The sequence below is a fragment of the Hirundo rustica genome, chromosome 1 (assembly GCF_015227805.2).
Source record: "Hirundo rustica isolate bHirRus1 chromosome 1, bHirRus1.pri.v3, whole genome shotgun sequence".
Lineage (NCBI taxonomy): Eukaryota > Metazoa > Chordata > Aves > Passeriformes > Hirundinidae > Hirundo > Hirundo rustica.
In genome coordinates, this window is record NC_053450.1 from 151,188,015 (window position 1) to 151,211,100 (window position 23,086).

A 23,086-nucleotide genomic window follows, 5' to 3' on the forward strand; every position below is an offset into this window, starting at 1 on the left:
CGCTTTGCAGCTATTCAGTAATTTTCTCTGTTAGTGTTAAACTGTCCAGGGAACTTTTCTGCTCGTAAACAAATCCTCCATCTCCCTTCTGTCGCTTTTACATTGACACTGCATCACTGACTTCAATAAACAGTCTCCTGATTCACCCTGTTATGAGACACTGAGCAGAATTAGGCACCAGAGATGTGTCTAAAAGCCTTGGTTTCAGGTTCTGAACATCACTTAGACTAATTAATAAAAGAAAACCACAGCCCAGAATATTTCAATGTTTTTGGATCACAGCCTCATAAGCAGCCACTTGCCTTGGTCCCAGGAGTCTACAACCATCATTTTGGGGCGTTTTTTAGTATTATTATTATTTTGAGTGTCTTTTATGCCATTCTCCATACCCGTGTAAAAAAAAGGTGGCGTGTGACCCAGTGCAGTGTTCCCAGGCTCTTTCTGACCTGTCCTAAGAAGCAGCTAAAAAGCTTTACTGGGTTCTGACTACTGAGCACACAATGCTCCGAGCAAGACCCACCAGCGCAGCACTCTCAGGTTTCACCAGACAGGGAAAACCCCAAGAAAGTTTTAACCAAAAGAACAACTTTTCCCAGATGTAACAGCACTTGAGGAGCAGAACTGTGCTTCACAACTGCCAGAAAAAGCAAGTTTTTCAAGCCAGGACATCTGTACACCTCGCAGGCGCTTGCTCCATCTGCACCATGCAGGCACAACAAAACTTCTGGGGGTTGTCAAGTTGAGCAAGTTTATCAGCAGTTTCATAGAAAAACAAACTCAGTAAAACTCAAGCAAAATTTCCACCAAGTGCAAAGGAACCCAAGAACCCAGGGATTTTCCTAGGAAAGTTTCTACCCCAATTTCATCCTCCTGTGAAGGATCCAGAGCCTCAATTCAATCCAGCAGGAACAGGAGCATGATGGACCTACAGGAAATTTGTTCTAGAAGCATTCAAGTACTTCTTTAGCTAAAGTACTACTACAAAAGTGTCATAAAATGATGGGGCCAGGGAAAAAAGCACAGAAAGGATTAATTTTGTCTTTAGCTTCCCTTATTCATATGATAATTCCTGGGTTTTTTTTAATTATTCCTTGTAGCTATGACGTATGGTTTCATAACAACTATTTACTTTTCTCCCTTTATCTAACAGCTGTCTGCTGAGAAAGACGGAAAAATAAACCAAACATGTTAAAACCAAGAGAAACTATTCATATGCCATGTATAATTGCAGGCTATATTTAAGTCTTTGTACATTATCTTTCAAATTATATTTAGTTTCAACAGGAGGGGAAAAAAAATCTCCCTTACTTTCTAAAATTAGCAACAGAATTTGTATATTGTTTTCAAATCCAACTGCTCTTCCTCCGAAACTTTTGCCTGGGAATAATTAATATCTGGAGACAGGGAATCTGCCTGGATCAGATGTATTTTGACATTGGCCCACAAACGGCCACCTAGAGCGAAAAACGGGGGAAGTCCTCGGGGAAAGGGCTGCGTAAATCTGGATTAGCTCTGCTGAAGTCGAACAAATCGATCTGGATTTATGCCGGCAGAGGCGAGGAGAGGACTCATCCCTCCGCCTGATGGACGAGGGGAAGAGGGAAGAGCTGCGAGGACCTCGGCAAACCCGGGGAACTTTGCCGAAGGGATGATTTCCCGAGGGACCCAGAGCTCACCACGGAGCGGCTGAATGGGAACTACACGCGAGCACCGAGCCAGATCAGACCTCTCCACGTCAGACACTGTTGAAAGGAGATAAAGACCGGGGAGCGGGGGTGGGGGAAGGAAAAAATAAAAATTTAAACAATCGTTAAGATACTTGCAGTGCTTTGCAGACCCTCTCGCTGCAGACACGGCTGGCAGCGCCTTTACCCCTCCGGCAGCACGGGAGCTGCGGGGCACAGCGCGGTGTCGGAGGCTGGGGACCGGGCTGGGGACCGGGCTGGAGGCGGTGTGCGGTGTCGGAGGCTGGGGACCGGGCTGGGGACCGGGCTGGAGGCGATGTGCGGTGTCGGAGGCCGGGGACCGGGCTGGGGACCGGGGCTGGGGACACGGCGGAGGCGATGTGCTCGGCCCCCGGGGAGGGAGAGAGGGCGGCCGCGTCACGTCGCGCTGGCTGGACTAATATGGGGAGCGGCGACAGCCAGAAATCCGTGCGGAAGGAAAGGACAAGCCCTGTAACACGAGAGCGAGACGGGGAGCAGGCACACACCCGAGGGGGTTTTGGAGGGTTTAGGGCTTCCAAGGGGATGGCACCGGCGGCTGCATGCGGGATGGCAGGAGCGAGTCTGGGGCAGGGGGGTTCCTTCCCCACAGCACTCAGCTCTATTAAACGCGGCATAATTACCCTGTTATAATCAGGCAGGTATTTTAAAGAGGCTTTAGCGTGATTTTATAATTGTGCATTACGTAACGTGCGACCAGAGTGTCGGGCCTCAGACAACACTAAGTGCCTTGTCTACAGGTCAGGCTGTAACACTTTAATGATGCTCCTTTCTCCTCTCCCCGAAAAGCTCCCGCTAACAGTGCTCTCCCCTAAACCTCTGCCCACTTCTGGCCGCTGCACTACAGGTTAGAACAGAAATTTCATTACAGAGTTGCACCTCTTGATGAGCTTTACACCATGCGGAGGGGGCTTTTTTTTTTTTTTTTTTTTTTTTTCTTTATCATCACTTTCTTTAAAGTTCATTTCCCCGGAGGCAGTGTCCGACCTTGCAGCAGGGACGCTCCTCGGAGGATGGGAATGGGCTGCCAGTGGGGCACAAAATCTGAGCTGGCTCCTACAGAGGAGGGATTTTTATTAACTGGAAATAACCAGAAGTGATCCCTCTTTGCCATCCAGTTTTGGTTTTCCACCACCAAGGCTCTGTTAAACCTGAAGCAAAGTTTGTTAGACCCATGCTGCAACCCAGACAGGAGCACCAGTGGCGTATTCAGCCTCTAACAAAACTGTCCATTTTAGGGGGTAAAAGTGACCATTTCATTATGATGACGAAAAGAAACATAGAAAAATCACTTTAGAACTAATACAGTCTTTAAGAATGGATTTTGGCTTAAAAAGTTGGTCTCTAATCTATCTAATTATAGACTAATGGGTCTTTAAAAAAGTTGCCCATGAACAAGTTTTTCTGTATCTTTGTATCACACAGATTCTTTTGTTTTCTCTAAAGATTTAAAACCAACAGGGGAAAAAAAAAACCAAAAAAACCAAACCTCAGGCACAACTCCCACCTCCCAAGACCCCTTGAAAACCGTAAAACCTGGCTTAGTGTTCACAATCAGCCTTCAAGTGCCATGAATGTTGAAAAAACCTGATTTTTTCCAACACACCTTAATTGTGCCCATGGTCTGCATTCAGTCACCGAACTTTTATACACTTGCAAACAAAATCAGTAAAACTTTCTCAGATATTCAATACTAGAGTTGGATTAAAATTTATAAAGTATAAGTTGCAGTTGTAAGTTGCACTTACAAACAATAACTTGAATGCAGAGCAGTTTTAGTACCTTAGGAATCCAGCAGGCTTTAAAAAGAACCTACAACCTGTTGGCAGGGCTCTCAGAATTGAGGTAAAAACCAAAAGTTTAGCAAACTGGGAAAACTCAATTCAAGCTGAGAGAGGAAATAAATAATTAATTCAGTGATGTATGGACTTATTTTTTCCACAACATAAAAGAAAACCTCTTTTTTTTAATTAAATAAAAAAGGGTAAAGAGAAAACTCGGAGCTTAACAGAATTTTTAATTTTTTTTGCATGTTTTGGTACAACAGTATTATTTGATGTGTCAAATCTCTACATTCAAAAAGCTCTTGCAATATGATGATAAAAATAAAACTCAGGCCATTCTTGTCATGCAGAACTGTGATTAACAGAGGCTTTGTTCAATACAAAGAGCAGTGAGGCATGTTTTTGCCATGGAAGATAAGGGATCTTTTGACACCAATGAAAATCTTGCACTTTAATGATTCACAAGGTGACCCCCTGGCGGGAGGCCAAGCTACACCTCAAAGGTGGGAGTGTGAGAAGAGAGGGAATTTTTGTGGTTCTTTTGCCATCTTTCATGGGAATTTGCATCTGTGAACTCAGACTGATTAGAAACCTGAAATGGAGGGGTACAAACAGTGATCATGAGAGCTGGTACTGCATGACTTTAAGAAAATCACTCTGTCCTGAGCCAGCTGAGGGACTGGGACAGGGGATAACTTTAATAATGTGTTCTTACTCTTCTCCCGAGCTGAAATCTGGGATCTCACTCACTACAAATGGACAGCCTGGAGCTGGTAACACCAGCTCCAGAATTATTGGGAAATAAGTGAGGAAACACAGTTCTAAGGGAAAGAAGATACATTTGTAAAGGTGAGCAGATCACCTGCAGCTGCACTGAAAGGAAGACACGGTGTATATAACAGAGCAAAAGGATCCAACACAACAAAGTTTCAGAATTACCTGGATCTCTTCAGTGACACAAAAACTGCCAGAAGGAGAGAGGAGTTAGGGACATTCCAGTTCTGGAAAAGTTTTCTTTCCCTCATTATTAGTAACTCTAATTACTTTGAAAGAAGAGCAATGAGATAAATCCTGTAGAGCCAGAAATGTGACCTGATTTCCTTCCTGATTTAGAAACTGTCACTTTGCAAGAGAAACCCAAAAAGACAGAGCCAGGTCAAAGTGGGCTCCTCAGTTTGGTCTGCAGAGTAAATAATAAACCAAGATCAATAGAGATATGACCAGGGTTTCCTTTTGGTAGGTGTTTATAAGGATGATCCTGTTTAAAGGATAAATAAACACAGGTTTATCTGAACTGATTGCAATCATGCGTGACACCATGGAAGAGATAATCATTACAAGCAAGCAGAAATAAACCCAACAGGCTTCATGTATTTTGTTCTGGGTTAGATGTTGAAAGAGAGAAGCGATGACAGAACTCCAACTATAAATTGCTTTATACCATGATTATGGCCCTAGCTCAAGACAATGTGTAAACACAAAGCAGAAATTCAAGTGGATATGTTAGAGTGATGCTGCTTCTGTGTTACCAAAGTTCTGTTTAAGAGAACTGAGAACTTCTAAGAATCGGGGCTATTAATTTTTCAGAGTAAATCTTGAGCACCATCAGAGACAACTTACGAGGCAGCAACTTTCAGGAAGAACAGAGAACCCACCCTTGGAAAACAACAGTTCCCTTCTATGTTTTTCAAGCTGAGCTTTCAAAAACTAAGGCAACAGATCTGGTAACAGATGATGACAAGTTCTTTCTGAAAAGCAGGACTAGGATTTCCAAATGACCATCAATGTGTTTTAATATGCACCCCAAAATGCTCTTTACTCCCATATATGAACAAAGGATTCTTTCAAGACGCTAAACAGAAAAAGGTAATGAGACGTTAAACCAAACCCTATCTAACATCACAAATAGGATACTTAAAGAAATTAAAAGTGGCTATGCTTCATTAATCTCCCAGGCAGGATGACATTTCCTATTAGTAAATTTTTAAACATAATTTTGACAACGTGTTTAAATCAAGAACATAGCAACTACTCAACCTTCTCCTGTAACATGTAAAGGTCCTGGGAGGTGGTAGCTGGTGCCACAGGTGTTAGTCCATCACAGCGAGAACCAAGGCTACTTTCTGGTTCAAGCCAGGAATAAAATGCTCTCAACTCTGTTGCAGTTTTAAAGCCTGTACCACGAGCTGTCATTCAGAGTCACAAAGTCTCGTGGTCTACATGCCCCCTTCATGGTCAAGGTATTTAGGCTACATACCCAATGATGCAACTGAATACCTTTGTGCCCTCTGACGAATGATTGAGGGCATGAAACAGGATCCTTTCCCTGCCACACTGTACAGAGCCCTGGCATGCTTTAAATCTGCAGGGCTCCTTGCAGCACAAACCACTTCTGCGTGAGAACTCTGGCTTTAGAAGCTGACCCTTCATGCTTGTAAAGCCCTCAGAGCCTCAGACAGAAGAGCAAAGCTGCACTATAGGTGATTCAGAGTGAGCGGCAAGAACTGAGAAAAACCATGTCACAACATCCAACTCCAGACATGAGCAAGTTCAGTACAATACAAATCTGTGATTATTTCTGGCAATGCTGTGATCTGCCCCCTACCAAAGTTACATAAACTCCACTACTCAAGGCTGAGACCTTTTGGCGCATTAATTTAGAAATACCACAACTTCTATTGCTTACATGTTGAGACATTTTCCCCAAAAAGACACATCTTTTATTTAGGACCTTCTGTCTCTGAAGCTTTCTATCAACCACATTTGCCACTTGAAAAGGCTGCACCAGAATAAAAAAATATTAACAAAACCAATGGACATCACTACAATTCCAGTTGCATCATTCCCATCCCGTCCTGACACTGGACTCCCCTCAACTTTTTCGGAACCAAGTGTCTCATCAAGGCAATGCTCCCCAAGCCAGCAGAAGTGACACTTTCAAAACCACCACTTTCTTGGTCCATTAGAATAAGAGGGTTTCACTCCTCACTGCCTCACAGCTCTGACCTTTCCAATTCTCTGCCACCACGAGCTTATAGGATCTGCCGGATCCATCTGCGTCTCCACCTGGTCTGCTTCCCCACGCCAAAAGGACGGATCAAATATACGTGTCTGAAAACACATCCCTGCTGTTTCTTCATGCCACCCGGGGGGGGAAGCCCCTCACTGGTTTAAGATGACAGGAAGCCTCCAAGGCCACTTCTGCCAAACCCCGAAATCCTGGGAAATTGCAGCAAAATGAACTTCAGCACCTTGGACAGGACACACAGACGGAAAATCGCCGAAATCGGCTCATTGGCCCTGAAAATACAGCGCCTGGACATGACCCTCTAGGACACATCTGCAGGCCTGTTTATTTTTAGTATTGACAAATCCTCTTTGAATCACCATGTTTATTCCACCATCCGCCCTGTGTTTTGGGAAGAGCTGCTCGCCAGCCCGGCAGTGGGGGAAATCAGGGCCACCACCTCTGGATCCAGGGCTCGTCTGCAGGAGCAGCCACTGCCCCAGGTGTGACTGGAAAAGCTTGGCTCAAGCACTCACAAGGCTCAGCTCACCCTTGGCATGGCAAAACAAGACCTGTTGCCATAGATGTGCCTGTCTCGTGTGTTTCCTCACTTTTTAGAATCTCGTCTCTACCTCCTTATCTAAATCTCCAAGAAAAATAAAATGGAAAGGTCTGGTTTATTCCCATTGCAGCCACACTTCAGTTGCATAAGTTTTGCTTTAATTTAGCTTTCGTTCTCTCTCACGGTGCCTCCAGTATGTCAGTGTTCCCCTCAGGGCTGCCTCGATAAAATCAGGATCACCTTGCTAGAGTGCAGCAGAGTTCACCCCGATTTGTTTTTATTTACATGAGCCAAGTCAAGTTTTTAATTTGTGCCGATAAAAACTCCAAATTTTTTAAGCAAAGGTGCTCTACAAACAGGTTTGAGGTGCTTGGTGCCATTAAGAAACATGCTTAAAATATATCAGTTTTTACAACAAGTAATACCAGTAACACCCTCGCCATACAGAAGAAGGATACGTTTTCCCTGCCACCACAGAAATAACCATTCCAGCTCGTTTCTTCCCTTCAACACCTGCCACTAGATTTCCACTCCAACACATCTGACACCACATAACATCAACTGAACAATTGCAAAGTATTTTCTGTGTTGTTTGTTCTTCCCGGCACTTCTGGGCGCGGAAGCAAGATGAAAACTAAACGGACTGTCTGCCCGAACTACCTTTAAACGGCAATATGCATCTATATCTATATGATTCTATATCCTCTGCTTCCACAGCCCAGCTCAAGCTTTGCTCCAGCCCCCGGTCCCTCTCTGCTCGGACGGGACGGTCGCGGTGCCGGCGCCGCCGCTCCTCCCGCCTCGAGGGAAACTTCGGGGAAGGGAAAACCCCGGCACTACTCATTCCTCCTCCGCGACACGCTCTGAACCGGGCATCCTTTCCGTTTCTTTATTCCCATTTTTTTTTTTTTTCTCTTTTCCTTTTATTATCATTTTATGGTCAAGCAAACAAACAAACAAAATTTAAAAAAAAAAAAAAAAAAGAAAAGAAAAAGAGAGAGAGAGAGAAACTTACATTGGTTTATTTAATTTTTCCTGCTAAACCAAGAGTCCCAGAGCCACTTCATTGTATCCACAGAGTTTTAGTCCGCGAGCGGTCCCGTCCCGCGGGGAGGAAGCGCCCGGCTGCCGTGCGCGGAGCGCGCTGCCCGCCCGCCGCCGAGCGCGCATGGCTCGGAGCCGCCGCGCCGTCTGTGCGGCCGCCGCGGGAGCGGAGCGGAGCCAGCGCAGCCCCGGCCGGGCGGGCGGGCGGCGGGGGGGAGTGGGGAGGGATGGAGGGAGGGAAGGAGGGAGGGAAGGAGGGATAGAGGGAGGGAGTGGGGAGGGATGGAGGGAGGGAGGGAGGCGCCGCCCGCCCCGCCGAGCGCGGCCGGGGCGGCCCCGCAGCGCCCCCTGCCGCCGGTGGGGGCAGGCAGGGAGGGGAAATGGCGGGGAGCGAGAGGCGGGAATGGAGCGGGAGCGGGCCGGGAAACGGGGAGCGGGGCAGAGGGATGGGCCAGCGGTAAGCGGCGGGGAAGGAGAAATGATGGCAGGGAAACGGTGGGGAGGGACGGTGGGGAACGGGGAACCGAGTGGGACAAGGCCGGGAAACGGGGAGCGGGGCAGAGGGATGGACCAGCGGTAAGCGGCGAGGAAGGAGAAATGATGGCAGGGAAACGGTGGGGAGGGACGGTGGGGAACGGGGAACCGAGTGGGACAAGGCCGGGAAACGGGGAGCGGGGCAGAGGGATGGGCCAGCGGTAAGCGGCGGGGAAGGAGAAATGATGGCAGGGAAACGGGGGGCAGGAAGGAAGGGTGAGAAGGGCTGAGAAGAAGGGAGGGACGGGGAAGAGGAGGATGAAAGAGGCACCCGTGGAATTACAGACTTGGATCACGGACTTGTGTAGTTCGGCGGCAGGAAGCACGGTGAGGGAGCAAGACTGTCGTAGGCACGTTTGGTTTGGAAAATACCTCCAAGGTCATCAAGTCCAACTGTTAAAGCAGCATGGCCGAGTCCACCACTGAGCCCTAGCCCCAAGTGCCACCTCTGGTGCCAGGGTCTGGGAGCGAGGCGGGATGAACGCGAGTGGGGAGAATGGTGGGACGAGGGAAGGAGAGCGGGGGAAGCAGCGGTGGAAGCTGGGTGTGCCGCGGGGCCTTGGAGAGAGGGTTTGATCAGGACTGAGGAGACAGGAGAGGCTCTGGCAGCAGGACACAGCGAGGGGTCCCTCCGCACGCAGAGGGAGCAGGGAGGTGTGAGCAGTGCCAAAGCTGGACCCTGTGATCACCCCCAACCAAACCCTGCCCCTCCTGCAGCTGCCTGACCCGGAGCCTCCATCCTCGAGGAGCAGATCCCTGGATCACGGTTACAGGACAGCAAATCTGATCAGTGAGAACAGTGGCTTTTACCCAAAATAAGCTGCCCAGCAGTGACTGGGAACATCGCTGATGGACGGATGTAGGTGAAGGGGGGAGTGGTAAAGGATTTTCTGGCCACGTGAAGTATTCAGGGGAGTAAAAATGAAAAAAACTTCTGAAAAACTGAAAAAAACCCTCAAATGACTGAGGTAAAACAGGACAAATGGGAGGCTGGCATTGCTTTACTGCCTGATGTGTTGGGAAGTGCCTGCTGCCACTCTGGAAAGAGTGCCTGGAGCTGTAACAAATACTCAGAGCAGCTCATGGTGGGGAAAAGTGCTGATGAAAGATCAGATCATTCCAGAAAAAAACAGAGGGGCTGCAGTGGCTCTGGGAAGGCAGTTGTTCACTCAAGAAGATTGGAGAATTGAGGAGGAACAGGTGTCCGCTCAAGGACAAGCTCGTGCTCAAAGGAATTATCAACTGAGGAATTCAAAATATGCAAAGATTTTGGAAATGCAGGAAATTATGGAGTGTATCATAGGGAAGAGCTGGGTGAGGAAGTAGAGAGAAGGAGCTGAGAAAAGGGAATGGAGGTCAGAAAGGCAAAAGATTACAAACAAAGGGGGATGGAGGGAAATGAAGACCAAGAAAGGCAGAAAAAGATGGACCTGGGGTACAGAGCCTGTGGAAGCTTAGAGCAGCACAGAAAGACATGTGAGGCAGAAGACAAAGTAAGACAAATCTTCAAATGTTAACCTCACAACATGAGCCTGAAGAGTGGCTGCTCAAAGGGAAGCAGGTTCTCAAAAAGATTATGGGGTGGACACATCTTCAACCCCATAAAGGCAAATGGTGAGTTCTTCAGCCACAGTGCCAACACATCTCCACAGGACATCTCTAAATTACAAGTGCAACACATCTTTTCAGTGATATTTAGTGGATTTTCAACATAATTTTTAAATTCAATCAAAAAAAAAAAAAAAAAAAAAAAAAAAAAAAAAAAAAAAAAAAAAAGTATTTATACCAGAGTGAAAAAGCTGTGCAAGGATGGCTGCTGGGGGTCACACTGCTCATCCCAGCAGCAGAGCTCTGCTGGAAATCCTCCACACTGGGATGGTCACAGTCTGGTCCCACCCTATCAGTGCTCCCTGCACCCATAAACACTCCCAGTTCTTGGGCAGCAGAACCAGCATCCCTGGTGAGGGGTACTCAGACCTTCAGAAATTCCTGTCATGGAGCCATGATGTCAAAAAATGGCATTTCTTGCCCCAAACAGCTAAAAAAATATTATCACAAGGTAGTTAGGCTTATACAGAGAGAAGACATGTGAACCTACTGCTTCTTCCGGTGAAGGAGGAGTACATTTAATGGCTGGACTCAATGATCTTGGGGGTTTTTTTCCAGCCTTGGTGATTCTGTGATTCATAGACTGCAGCACAGTGCTCTGTGCTGCCAGCACAACAGGTGTTGTGTGTTTTGGGGCTGAATAGCACATTTGAGGGAGCTTTTATTTTTTATAATGTATACTATTGTAACTTAAAATATTTTTTTGTATTCTCTTCCATCCCATTCTTACTCCACTCAATTTATGAATGAAGGTCCTCTGTCCTCTCTTCTTCCTTCGGAACCACAATAATAGCAGTGATCTCAAGGTGAAAAGCCAGCAGCCTCTCAGTATCACAGATTTAGTAGCACAGCCAGGGAAAGGAGGGAAAACCCATGAAATTTTACTTAATGTCCCATCTACGGAGCCTGAATATATTCTTGTCTTTCTTCTGCAGTCCATAAGAGAATTCTTCTGTAATTTTTTAACTCTACTGCTTTTTTTACAGAGGGAGGAAACAAACCTCCTGTTAAAACCTTGTTGAAGCACCAGGATGACCCATCTGTTTCATGTGTCTTTAAAAATACAGAAATTACTCATAATACTATAAAATCCTCAATCCTGTGATAATGAAATCAGCTCAGTCTGAACTCGGCTTATAGAAAGAAACCAGCAATATTTACAAAGGAATTAAATCAGATTAATAAAGTGCAGGAAGAAGTACGAGAGAAGGAAAGCTACCTTTAAAATTTCTTCCATGCCAGGAGCAGGACTGATATGGTTCTCTCATTTTCTACCCCCCAAAAAAGAATCCTTTTCCCTACTTTTCAAGCATTTATGTGCTATTTGGCTACTTCTTTTTGAATTGCCTCCCTTCAGAAGACACAGAAATGTGACCCAGGAGCACACAATGAAAGCAACATCTCCAAATCCCACTGCATGTGCGGAACACCCCTGGTGCAGGAGACTTCCTAATGCAAACACTAATCATGAAGTAGCCATGCTAATTGGAACCCTATAGACAGGCTGATCAGAGAGAGAAAGATTGATTAAAGCCGTGCTGCCTTGCCAAAATCTTCCTCGCTGCAAGAAGCAGTCAGGTAATGCTGGCTTACTGAATGTCTGAGAAAGTTTGGGCAAGTCAACTGAAACCTAATAAATGTGCATGTCAGGTGGAAGTAAGTACCAACAGCAAAAAAATACTAAAAAATATTACTATGGGAGATCAGTTGGTGTCATCTTTCTCTTCACGTCTCTCTAAAAAAAAAAAATACCTTTTTCCCCACAAAGTGAGCACTGCATTCTTACAGGGGTTATAGACAGCAGTGCTGGTTGCAAATTTCCATTTGCTCTCCCAAAGATGCTCATACAGCCATTCTTCTAGCCCATATCCCTACACATCTGTCCCTGCTTTTTTAAGGAAATAAAGGCTCTGAAAAATAGGCAGCTCCTGAAAGCCTGAGTTTGGGAAAAAGTTTTAGTTTAAAACAAATTCTGTATTTCTTTTTTCTTAAAACAAACAAGCAAGTAAAAAGAAGTTTAGAAGTGCTTTTTTCTTGCAGAACTCAATTTGGCAAAAAAGCAAAAAGTATTTTCCTTCACAATTTGAAAGGTTTCTCCATGCCCTCCCACCTTGCTAGCACTCTGGAGTGCTTTTGCTTTCCACAGACCTCGACTTTTTGTAAACCCTTTTGCTACCTGGGATAAGTGCTGTGAGAAAAATCCTTTAGCACACGTGCCACGAGGCTGTCGCACACAAAGTTCAGTTTAGCCAACACCTCCCTCTACTGGGAAAGAAAGATACTGTCATTTGTTTTAATTCCCTTTGAAACAAAGAGAGAGACCAGGTTAACAAGGGGTTATCCTGCCCAAAGACGGGAGATTTGGGGGCAAGTGGGATGAAGAAAGGGCAGTCATCAATACATTGCTCTTTTATTAACCAGGCAACAGAAGTTTGGACACTCCACACTGATTCCCCTTCAAGGAGGACACCCACAAATTCCCTTCACTGATGGTTTCCCAGCCCCACTGAGAGGGAATGAACAAACCAGCAGGGCTGGGATCCCCGCACAACCCCACCACACCACGCTAAGGAATAAACAAGGTCAACCCACGATGCCAAACGCCCCGTGTGGATCCCACACTGAATCACATCAGGGATGATGTTAGAATTTCATTGCATAACGCGGTCTGGGATCTGGGCTTATTCCTCCCTCTGTAATGAGAGCCCTGATTCCCTCTCATCCTCCCCACTTCACTTCCAATAAGCAAAGAGACCCTGACACAAACCCAGCTGCTGTGTCAGGATACATCTGTATCAGTCTTCAGCTTCTGTCTTTTAATTAAGTGTATCATCCTCATGGAGCAGCTCTCATCAAGCATCCACGGGGAAATCCTGTAACGCCTGGATAAATTGCTACATTTGCTCAATCAGACTCAAAGATATAACCCTAAAGTGAGCTAATCTAATTTAATGGGGTGGGGGGAGGAAATTACAGGCAGGCAGTGCCTCTGTCAACGACTGTGTCCAAGTGTGAAGAAAGCATCCAGTGCTCTGATAGACATAACAGCTCACATCATTAAAGTAAAATTAATTTTCCTCTCCCTGAAATGGCTCACCTCTCAATCCCTCCAAAATTAGGCCACTTTATGTCTAACCAGAAGACAGCTGCATTATAATTTATAGGGGAAAGAAGGTTATGCTGGGCTGGACTGAATTATGACCCATTAACATGGTTTAGCCACCTGTGGCCAGCACAAGTGTTTGGTGATTAGACAGTTCAGAGAGCAGAGAAACACAGCTTCACTAAGAGGGGAAAAGCATTTACACGGGGTTTAGTGATTAGCAGAGTCAGAAAGGCAGAGCCTGAGTTTCCAGAAAAGCTTTCTGTTCTTCTTGGAGGAAGCGAAGATATCCAAGCCCCCCATTTCCCTACGTCATGTAAAGCCTCCTAAATGGGGATGGTCACACTCTGAGCCTTCGCAAAGTGTAAAGTCAAAATTTATCCCCTCTTTTTTTTGCCAAAAGCATGAATTCAAAACACAAAAATCTTTTCCCCCTGCCACATCTCTAACAGAACAGCAGAACTAAAAGCATCCCTGACAGAGTGAGGGCAAGCTGGTTGGTTGATTGGTTTCAAACACTACCTGTAACCTGTCATTAGAAACAAGCCTTGAGAAGCATCTTTGAGGCACAGCTAACAAGAAAATCCCCACAAGGACTGCAGGGAAATTCCAAGTGATAATTTTCTGCATTTTTTACCCTGAACCTTCTTTTTTTTTTTTTTTTACCGCAGTCCATCATGCCCTCCCGGCTCCATTTTAACACTAATTAAAGGCAAACTTCCTTCCACTACATTTACTTAATATTTTACATGAGTCATGAACCATCTCCTTATTAATTGCAATGCCTATTAGTTTGTATTCAGACTCTACCATTTCAGCTTCTGGGAAGTGCTTGGGGTAGAAAGACCTAAGCAATAATGACCACAATGTTTCTCAGCACAGAAACAGTCCTGGGGACTTCCTTGGGACTGCTCTAGGCCCATTGATGCTCACATAGGTCAGATATTGGGCAAATTGTGGTCACAAGGGGTTAAGTGATTCAGAATTTCTGATAAAAGCTTGACCAATATGAAGCAAATTAAACAGAGCTCTTCTCCTGTTCCTTTTCTTGTAGAGTTTCCTGTAAGGGCACTGAAGGACAAAGATGATGTAGAAACCTTTCTCTGGTGCTTCTCATTGATCCTTTCATCCTTAAATTAAGTTTTAAATCTAGGGTTTGTAGTCTACTGAGGTCTGACTATCCATGTCATTATTTTTGCGAATAACATGGAGATGTGACAATATTTTCTTCTGAAAAGAGGACAGTGTGAGGACAGCCAGGGAAAGGACCATGCTGGGTTAATAGTTGGACTCCACAGCCTTAGAGGGCTTTTCCAACCTTAATAGTTCTGTGAGGCTATGACTGAATTCAGGGATTATCATTATTATTTTTTTCAGCATCTTCAAGCCAATCAACCTAAGGAGCTCCAGGTGGATATGAGGCCTGCCCCCAATCTCTTTTAGTTTTGAAACTCTTATTTTGGTACTGCAAAGAATCATTTAGGTAGGAAAAGGCCTCCAGGATCATCAGGCCCAGTCATTTACCTAATTCTTCCAGGCCTACCACTAAACCCTATCCTACATGCAATAGGCACATATTTTTCAAACCCTTCCAAATGATGGTGACTTCACCACTTCTCTCGGCAATCTGTTCCAACATCTGAATGCCCCTTTTGTGAAGGAATTTCTCCTAATCACCAGCCTAAACCTATCCTGATGCAGGTTGATGCCTTTTCCTGTTATCCCACTGCTCATTATGAGGGCTGTAGACCAGCTCCCACCTGTCTACAACCTCCTTTAAGGCAGAGCACTGGCAGCAGGTTGGGTAGAGGATCCTGCCCCTCAACCCAGCCCCAGTGAGGCACATCTGGAGTGCTGTGTCCAATTCTGGGTTCCTCAGGACAGGAGGGACGTGGAGCTCCTGGAGCAGACCGAGTGGAGGCTACAAAGTTGATTACGGGGCTGGAGCATCTCTCTTGCAAGGCTGAGGGACCGGGGCCTGTTCAGCCTTGAGAAGAGGCGGCTGAGAGGGCATCTCACACATGTGCATCAGTATCTGAAAGGAGGCATCAAGGATGGACCAAGAAGACACTACCAGCTCTTCTTGGTAGTGCCAAAGAGACCCAGTCTGGAACAGAGCTCCACCCTCTACCTTTGAGTGAATTCTTCGCAATAAAATATTATTACCTGATATATTCTGTTGATTTTCTGTGTGGGGCCAGCGTGTTTTTAGCCTCACAAGGGTTCAGCACACTCTGAGGGTGTCCAGCAACTTCCCAGAAATGACCTCAAAATAATTAGCAAGACAGCATGACTGGGTCTGTTTTGAAAAAGCAAAGAAGTTTAATTAAAGAGGAAATAATGAACTTTAATTAAAGAGAAAATAACAGACTATACAAAACAAAATAATAGAAGCCATGCAGAGTGCAGGGAGGTTCCTTGCAACTGCTAAGACACCCCAAAAATGCCCAGAGAATCTCTGTGCTCTCTCAAAGTATCCAATGATTTAGGAGGGATTTTTTGGCAAGCTGCCCAACAACAAATAACTACATTCTTTGAATAACACCACAGGGACCAAGAGGAGCTTTTGTCCTGGCACTGGGCCAATTACAGTGAGAAGTTTCTGGTTCATTTTCCTTATAAGTTCAGGGGTGAAACTGAAACTCTTTCCCTAATATGGGAACACCATGCATGTCATGGTTTAAGCCCAGACAGTAATTTAACATCACACAGCCACTTGCTCACTCCCCTACCAGTGACATCAAGAGAGAATTGGAAGAGCAAAAGTGAGAAAGTTCATGGGTTGAGATAAAGACAGAAAAAACAAGAACCACATGCACAAGCAAAGCAAAAAAACAAATTAATTCTACACTCCCCATGGACAGGCAGGTGTTCTGTCATCCCCAGGAAAGCAGGGCTCCATCACACATAATGGTCACTTGGGAAGACAGAAGCCATCCTACTCGCTATCTCCACTATTATTCTTTATTCCCCCCCACTTTATACACTGAGCATAATGTCCTGTGGTCTGGAATCCCTTGGTCAGTTAGGGTCAACTGTCCTGGCTGTGTCACCTCCCAGTTTTCCATGCGCTCCCACTTCCCTCACCGGCAAGGCACCATGAGAAGCAGAAAAGGCCTTGGCTCTGTGCAGCCCTGATCAGCAATAACAAAAGCACCCCCACATTACAAAACCCGTGTCCAGTACAAATCCAAATAGCCCCATACTAGTTACCATGAAGAAAATTTACCCCAGGCAAACACAGCACATTCCACCCCCTTGTTCCATTCATTTGCGTCACGGTCAGGTGATGAAACACCCAACATGACTTCATTAACCATAACTTCCCATCCTTCAAAACAATAAACAGATGAGGTATCTAAGTGACCAGAGCCCAAGACAAGAGGCCATGAACTTCCAACCCTTCACACAAAGGGCATGAAACCTGGTCTGAATGCATGTGGGAGGGGTGTGCAGGGAGCCAAGGAGGGTTCTCATCATCTCTGATGGAGCCTTTTGTAGGCACACAGTTTGTGTAGCCCCAATGAGCTGCAGCTGTGTAGGACAGGTGGACAATGTTGAAGGCAATGAAACATGGAGTGCTGAGGTGTACTGACCCACCACAGCAGGGTAGAGAGGGCACTCAGGTGTAATGCACAGAAGAGGAATAGTGTAAAAGGTTGCACTGAAGAGCAATAAACTGCTGATGCATGGAGCCTTCTTTGGTGTCAGTCATACTTCCTCTGTCAGCCCTCTGCTGTGAAGAGGCTTCAGTCTCAGCAGTAAAAGCCTCTGGCGGTGGGAATGTGGCCAGAGAGTCTCATCAATGGTCAGGGTAGTTTTCTTAACAAAGTCTGCCCCACTCTTTGTGTCCATTTAGTCCCCGACTTTGGGCTCCATCAATCACAATGGGCACTCAGGACAGAAGGAATGGTGTGTTGGTTGCACTGAGTTACTGGGTGTCAAACCCATCTCAGGCCAGATCACTCTGCTATTTCACTGCTTCTTTTAATGATTTTCCTCCACTGGTCCATGTGGCTCCTGGTACAGTGATTCCTGTAACATGCAACTCAAATAATGGCATACAGAATTTAAAGGTATGTCCATAAAAATCTCCTGGTTCTCATCCGCAGTCTGGCTGCCACAAGGGGTTCCTGCTACGGTCCACATCCTAGTCCTCTGTGCCTGCAGGAACTGCTCCTCACCATCATCTTCACCACACATTTCAGGGGCATCTCTGCTTCCCCTCCTCCAGAGTGGTTTTCCACCGATGGGAAACAGCCCCCCACAAGTTTCTCCAACACAGTTCCTTCCCACAGGCTGCAGTCCTTCCCAAATGTGATGATCCCCACAGGATCACAGCCTCCTTCAGGCATTAACCTGCTCCAGCATGAGCTCCTCCAGGGGTGCCTGCCGCACCATGGGCTCATCCACACTTCACAGTCCCTTTGACTGGAGTTCACACTCGGAGTCCCAGCCTGTCCAGTTCAGCAGCACAGACGCACCAGCGATGCCCTGGCCATCTGCCAGCCCAGGCACATCACCAGGGCTGTTATCAATGTGTGCCCAGGCACAGCAGAGTGCCTTGATCAGCACTACAGAGAGCAGCAATCGCAAAAAGGAGCCACTAATGAGGCTCTAATACACAGCCAGGCAAGTGAGCCCCATGGCAAGCACAGGAACCTGCCAATTAATAGCTAAGTGGCTATTACCAGCTATTAAATCAATCTAGCACATTTCAATCAAATCTCTTGTTGTCTCTAACCCTTCAAGCTGCACATCGAGCATGACAAAAGGTCTGTTGTGGTTTAATCCCAGGCAGCCACTCCTCCACCAGCAAGATCAATGAGAGAATCAGAAGAGAGTGAGAAAACTCATGGGTGGAGGTTAAGACAGTTTAAAAGGTAAAGCAAAAGCCACACACATAAACAAAGCAAAACAAGGAATTCATTCAACACTTCCACAGGCAGGTATTCAGCCATCTTCAGGAGAGCAGGGCCCCATAACACATAGTGGTAACTTGGGAAGACAACTGCCATCACCTCAAACACCCCCCCCATTTTATTTGGTGAGCATAATATCACGTGGTGTAGAATATCTCTTTGGTCAGATGGGGTCAGATGTCCAAGCTGTGTCTCCTCCCAACTTCTCATCCACCCCTAGACCCCTCAGCAGTGTGGCAGTACAAGAAGCAGAGAAGGCCTTGATGCTGTGCAAATGCTGCTCAGCAATGTCCAAAACAGCTCTGGATTACCAACACTACGTTCAGCACAAATCTTAGTCTTACACTAGTTACTGTGAAGAAAATTAATTCTCCCCAGGAAAAAATCATCACAATTCACCAGCTACATCTTCTCTCTGATAGGTGAAGAGTCAAGCATTAACTACCACATCTTTGGGCCTTCTGCTTCTTCTCCCTTTGTTCTGTTTGCCAGCAGACTGCCAACTTCTCACCCTCTCCCCCTTACTCCCAACCCCTATTCATATACTTCCATCACAACCCACCACCAATTTCTCTCTTCTCTCTATTTATGCAGAAAGTAGCTTTCAACTAGGCTAGATCTAGCAGCTAATGCAGCAGGCCCTGTTATCTCCTGAGAAAAATTACATTGAAATCACCAGGTTCTCCAAGCATCCAGAAATTCAGCCTGTTAAGAATGGAGAAGTCTTTCAAATATTTCTGTGTTACCTCTTTGGAGAATATTTTATACAAGTCTATAACTACTCAAGGCCATCAGCTTTTCGTATTTCATCTTTAATGCAATACCCTTCCTGTGACAAACAAGAGCCCTTAAGAACCAGATGCCCTTGTCTGGAAATGTCTCATTAAAGCCCACACTGAAACACCACATCTTGCTTTGCCAAGCTGTTCCCTCTGAGTGCAGGGTCAGACCCCAACTAGGTATTGAATATGCTCCTCAGCATCAAGCAAAGTCCATTTTTTTTTTTTTTCTCCTCTGCAAAATTTGAGTGCTCTTTCAGAGAGTTTGCTTTATTTACTCTTCCATCTGTTTTCAAACATTGATTTGGGAGTGGCTGCAAACGGGATAGGACTGGGGCTTCTACCAGATTTTTGGAGGGAATTGCTCTACTCAGCACAAGCACAGCCATCCACAGAAAATAGCACAAAGTTCTAATGTTAGACTTTGGTCTCCAAAAGAGTAGGGAGACTGCAACAGCCCCCTCTTTTCAGGGCATGGTGAAGTCCAACAGCAAGAAGAGAAGCTGGAAAAGAACTTCCCACCACCTTTTAATTATCACATATTGATTTTTCTAACTGATTTTCACTTCTTAGCCCTTTCCATACTCATGCGCATATAGAAAAAACAAAAAGGACAAACAAAAGCTAATTTCCACATTGCTTAAAGTAAAAGAAAAGTTGAAGAGCAAACATAGGTAAGACATAGGCAGGAACTTCTGGATGCAGTGACAATGGTGCCCATTTTCTTTTACACATGGAGTAACTATTTAACTATTTTTCTAGTAAAAATGGAAACAGGTACATCATTCCTGTCAGTCCCACCTCAAAACCATACCACAACTCTAAATGTAGTCTCCTTTCACAACTCAAACAGAACACAAAAGACAAAGAAAAGTACAGCAACAAATCCCATCCCATAAAACAGGCAAACAAATGCAGTCATTCCTTTAGGGGGAAAAAAAAAAAAAAAATCAAGGATAAACTGTCCAAGTCCACATACCTAGAAAGCTGGCTGGAACAACAATCACAACAAAACCTCTAAAAAATAGAGAAATATACCTATATCTGCATTACTCTCTTGTTTGCTATGAATGCCACTACTGGTTTAAAGTACAGATACCAACAAACCTTAATCCTTACTCCAACAACAACCAAACTGAAAACACCAAACTTCTCCCCCTCAAAAACAAACACCCCCACACACACACAACCAGCTCACAAGCAAAACGTCAAAAAAAATCCTCTAAAAACCCCACAAAAACACCCCCCAAAATCCCACCCACCCTGTCAAAAACAAACAAAAATCCCCAATACACCCCCCCCAATCCCCTCCAACAAAAAACAAACAGAAAAAAAAATAACACAAACAAAAAAATAAAACAAACCATGCCCCAAACATGCCCAAGGTACCCACTCATCTCCTGCCTTATAAATAGTTTGTTTCCTGATTGTTTATCCCTTTCAGCTGTTGCCTGGTTGAAGGACATGTTAACCCTTTCCTTGTCACATCCAGTTCAGCTCCACCCGAGGGGGTGAATATCGACTGCATGTCATCCTGGCTATAACGACCATGCCAAACCCAGCTGCATTATTGGTTTGTCAGATAGAGGAAGATGTTGACAAGAGCCAAAACATTGCTTTGTTGATTGTCGAGAAAATGCCTGTGTGAGAGGTTTTAAGAGCTCTTTCCACTCAAAAAATAGTGAATACAGGGGTGATAGTGAGTGACATTTTCATTGAAGGTACTAAATAAAATTTTATTGTAGCATTGAAGGTGTATCAAGAACCAGTGACTTGGCACTAAAGTCAAGCTAATTTAAATGAAGAGGTAAGCTTGTGATTTTAACTGTGAGGCTGATTAACTGGGAAACAAATTACCAGGTGGAAAACATTCTCCTTGGTGTCCTCAGGTCAAGAGCTGTAACCTCAGCAAAGCAAATGACTTTATTCAAGTAAAGCCAAACCCACCTTTAAGATATTTGTTGGCACTGACCTGCCTTTCCAGCTCCTTTCAGTGAAAACATGGAAAATATCTTTCAACATTCTGGTGTTATTCTCCCAAAACATAAATATATAAAGTCTAATTTAGGGTCCATCTCCATCAACTTGATGGGATAAGTAAACATATATTGGCGTGTTGGATCTTGGTGTTGTGGGGAAACTTTACGACCAATAGGGTACAAATGACAATTTTTTCATGTGCATCTTCCAGATTTCCTGTGTGCAAGAATCTTGGTCCATAGCCATGGGATCATGGCAAGCTTCCACAGGGAAAACTCACCACAGGAAAACTGCAAACTACAACCTCTTATAGACTTTGGAGGGAGAGTGATTGATGCAGACTGTTCAAACTAAACCTTGCTCAGTACTCTGGTTTAACCCTCACTTGCATTTATTCCCCTCTCAGGAACAGTGACATCCCTTGACTTTCATTTTGCAGGATTGAAGAAACCAGGATTCCAATTTTCTTTCTAAAGGTTTTCTAAACTCCTGTCCGTTGTAAAACCCTTTCAATCTTGTTTGGTTGATATGACTCTTTCTTGAACATCTCGTACTAATGTGTGCAGAGGTTCAGTCTCACCAGTGCCTCCTCTTTGCCTCTGCACCACCTGCCCCCCACAGGCTGTGTCTCAGCTGACAGATCTTCACTTCCATTTCTCTGTTTCAGGATTGCACCACGTTCCACATCCCAACTCTTCTGTTTCAGTAGCCGATCCACATGGATCTGCTGTTTCCATCCCCTGAAAGCACATGTCCCCATTTGGCCCCCAGCAGAGCACTTCATGCTCTGCCCCGTTACATTCTCTCAGGATACCAGGGGATAAAATTTGCCCCATTATTATTTCTTAGCAAATATAGTTCAAACCTTTTAAATTCAGCTTTCCACTTTCCTTCAAATCTTTGATTATTTCCCCTCCAAGATTTTGTCCCACAGCCCTGCAGTATACTTAATTCAGATCAGCAAGTCTCTGCTTGAGCTGCTTGTTACCTTCTTTTCTAATGCAAGTATTACATTTAGGTTGGATTTTGTGGATTTTTTTCTCTCTTGGAACCTTTTCTGATTTGACAGGCTCTCACAAAATCTTAGAGAGAGATCTGCAGGTTCATGTGCCAGTTCTCAACGGGATTTTTGCAAAGGGGTTATTCTGGACCCCAGCTCCATTGTTTTAATTCCCTTCTGTATCCATCCATGGATTTACTCACATTTCTATTCAAACACTTCTTGTTTGCCAAGGAAAATATGACCCATATTGACAATAGTCTTCACTAAAAATTAAGGAGATTATTTATCGGGTATTTATAATATATATAGATAGATAAACTTTAAAGCTGTCCAAACACGCATCCCTGCCCAATTTTAAATGAAATTCACATCTTCCTTACTTTTTCTTCGTCTTCTTTTTCTTTCTTATATATGATTTACTTATTACACTTCCAGCTTCCTATTCATGGTCTAATTCTCTTTTACCCTGGAAATTCTCACACATTTTGAGCAAACTCATAAAGGTTTTCTGACCTTTAAACTTCAACTTTCTTTTACCACAACCCTCCCCCTCCCTCTAAGCTCTCTGTTTCCTATTAGTACTTTTTCAGTATTAACAATTATTTATCTGCTCAGGTTTCACTCTCTTTAATTGAGACAGAGGCCCCTTTTTTTTTTTTTAATTATTATTTATTTTTATTTTCTTTTCCACTTTGAAAATGTCATTTTGATCGAAAACCACTAGGAGGAAGCATTCAACAAGTTTCCCTGTCCAGATGTAGATCCCAGTCTTTATTTTATTGAAATTAAATAGTTCTGAGCAGGAACTAAAGGGCCTGGTGGATCACAGATCCCCTCGAAAATGCTGTGGCACATAACCCCTTGAAAACTTGTGTGACTATTCACCTTCCAGTCAAACTGGCTTCTCTGCTGCTGCTAGAAACAGTTTCGTGACTCCATCCTCTGAAGAACAGAAGCTGTGTCTGATTTACAACTTAATTTTCCCCTGGGAATTCTATTTGTCTTTTAAACATTTTTCTCCTCATATTTTCTCACC

The 23,086-nt window shown here is 44.8% G+C and overlaps 1 protein-coding gene and 1 long non-coding RNA gene across 4 annotated transcripts in view; both read right to left on the reverse strand.

The window, feature by feature from the left end:
• LOC120764554 (sodium channel protein type 5 subunit alpha-like) overlaps positions 1–8,222 on the reverse strand; it is a 215,693-nt gene extending 207,471 nt beyond the window's left edge. For all 3 annotated transcript variants that reach the window (XM_058419749.1, XM_058419748.1, XM_058419747.1), the window contains exon 1: positions 8,093–8,222. The gene's annotated coding sequence lies outside the window, so the exon portion shown is untranslated. The remainder of the gene's footprint in view (positions 1–8,092) is intronic.
• Positions 8,223–10,258: 2,036 nt separating this feature from the next.
• Positions 10,259–20,280, reverse strand: LOC120764627 (uncharacterized). The gene is made up of 4 exons (XR_005704241.2): positions 20,047–20,280; positions 15,533–15,665; positions 10,442–10,693; positions 10,259–10,314 (listed from the first exon to the last, which is right to left on the reverse strand). It is a non-coding gene; the product is annotated as an uncharacterized LOC120764627 (long non-coding RNA).
• Between the last annotated feature and the right edge of the window lie 2,806 nt (positions 20,281–23,086).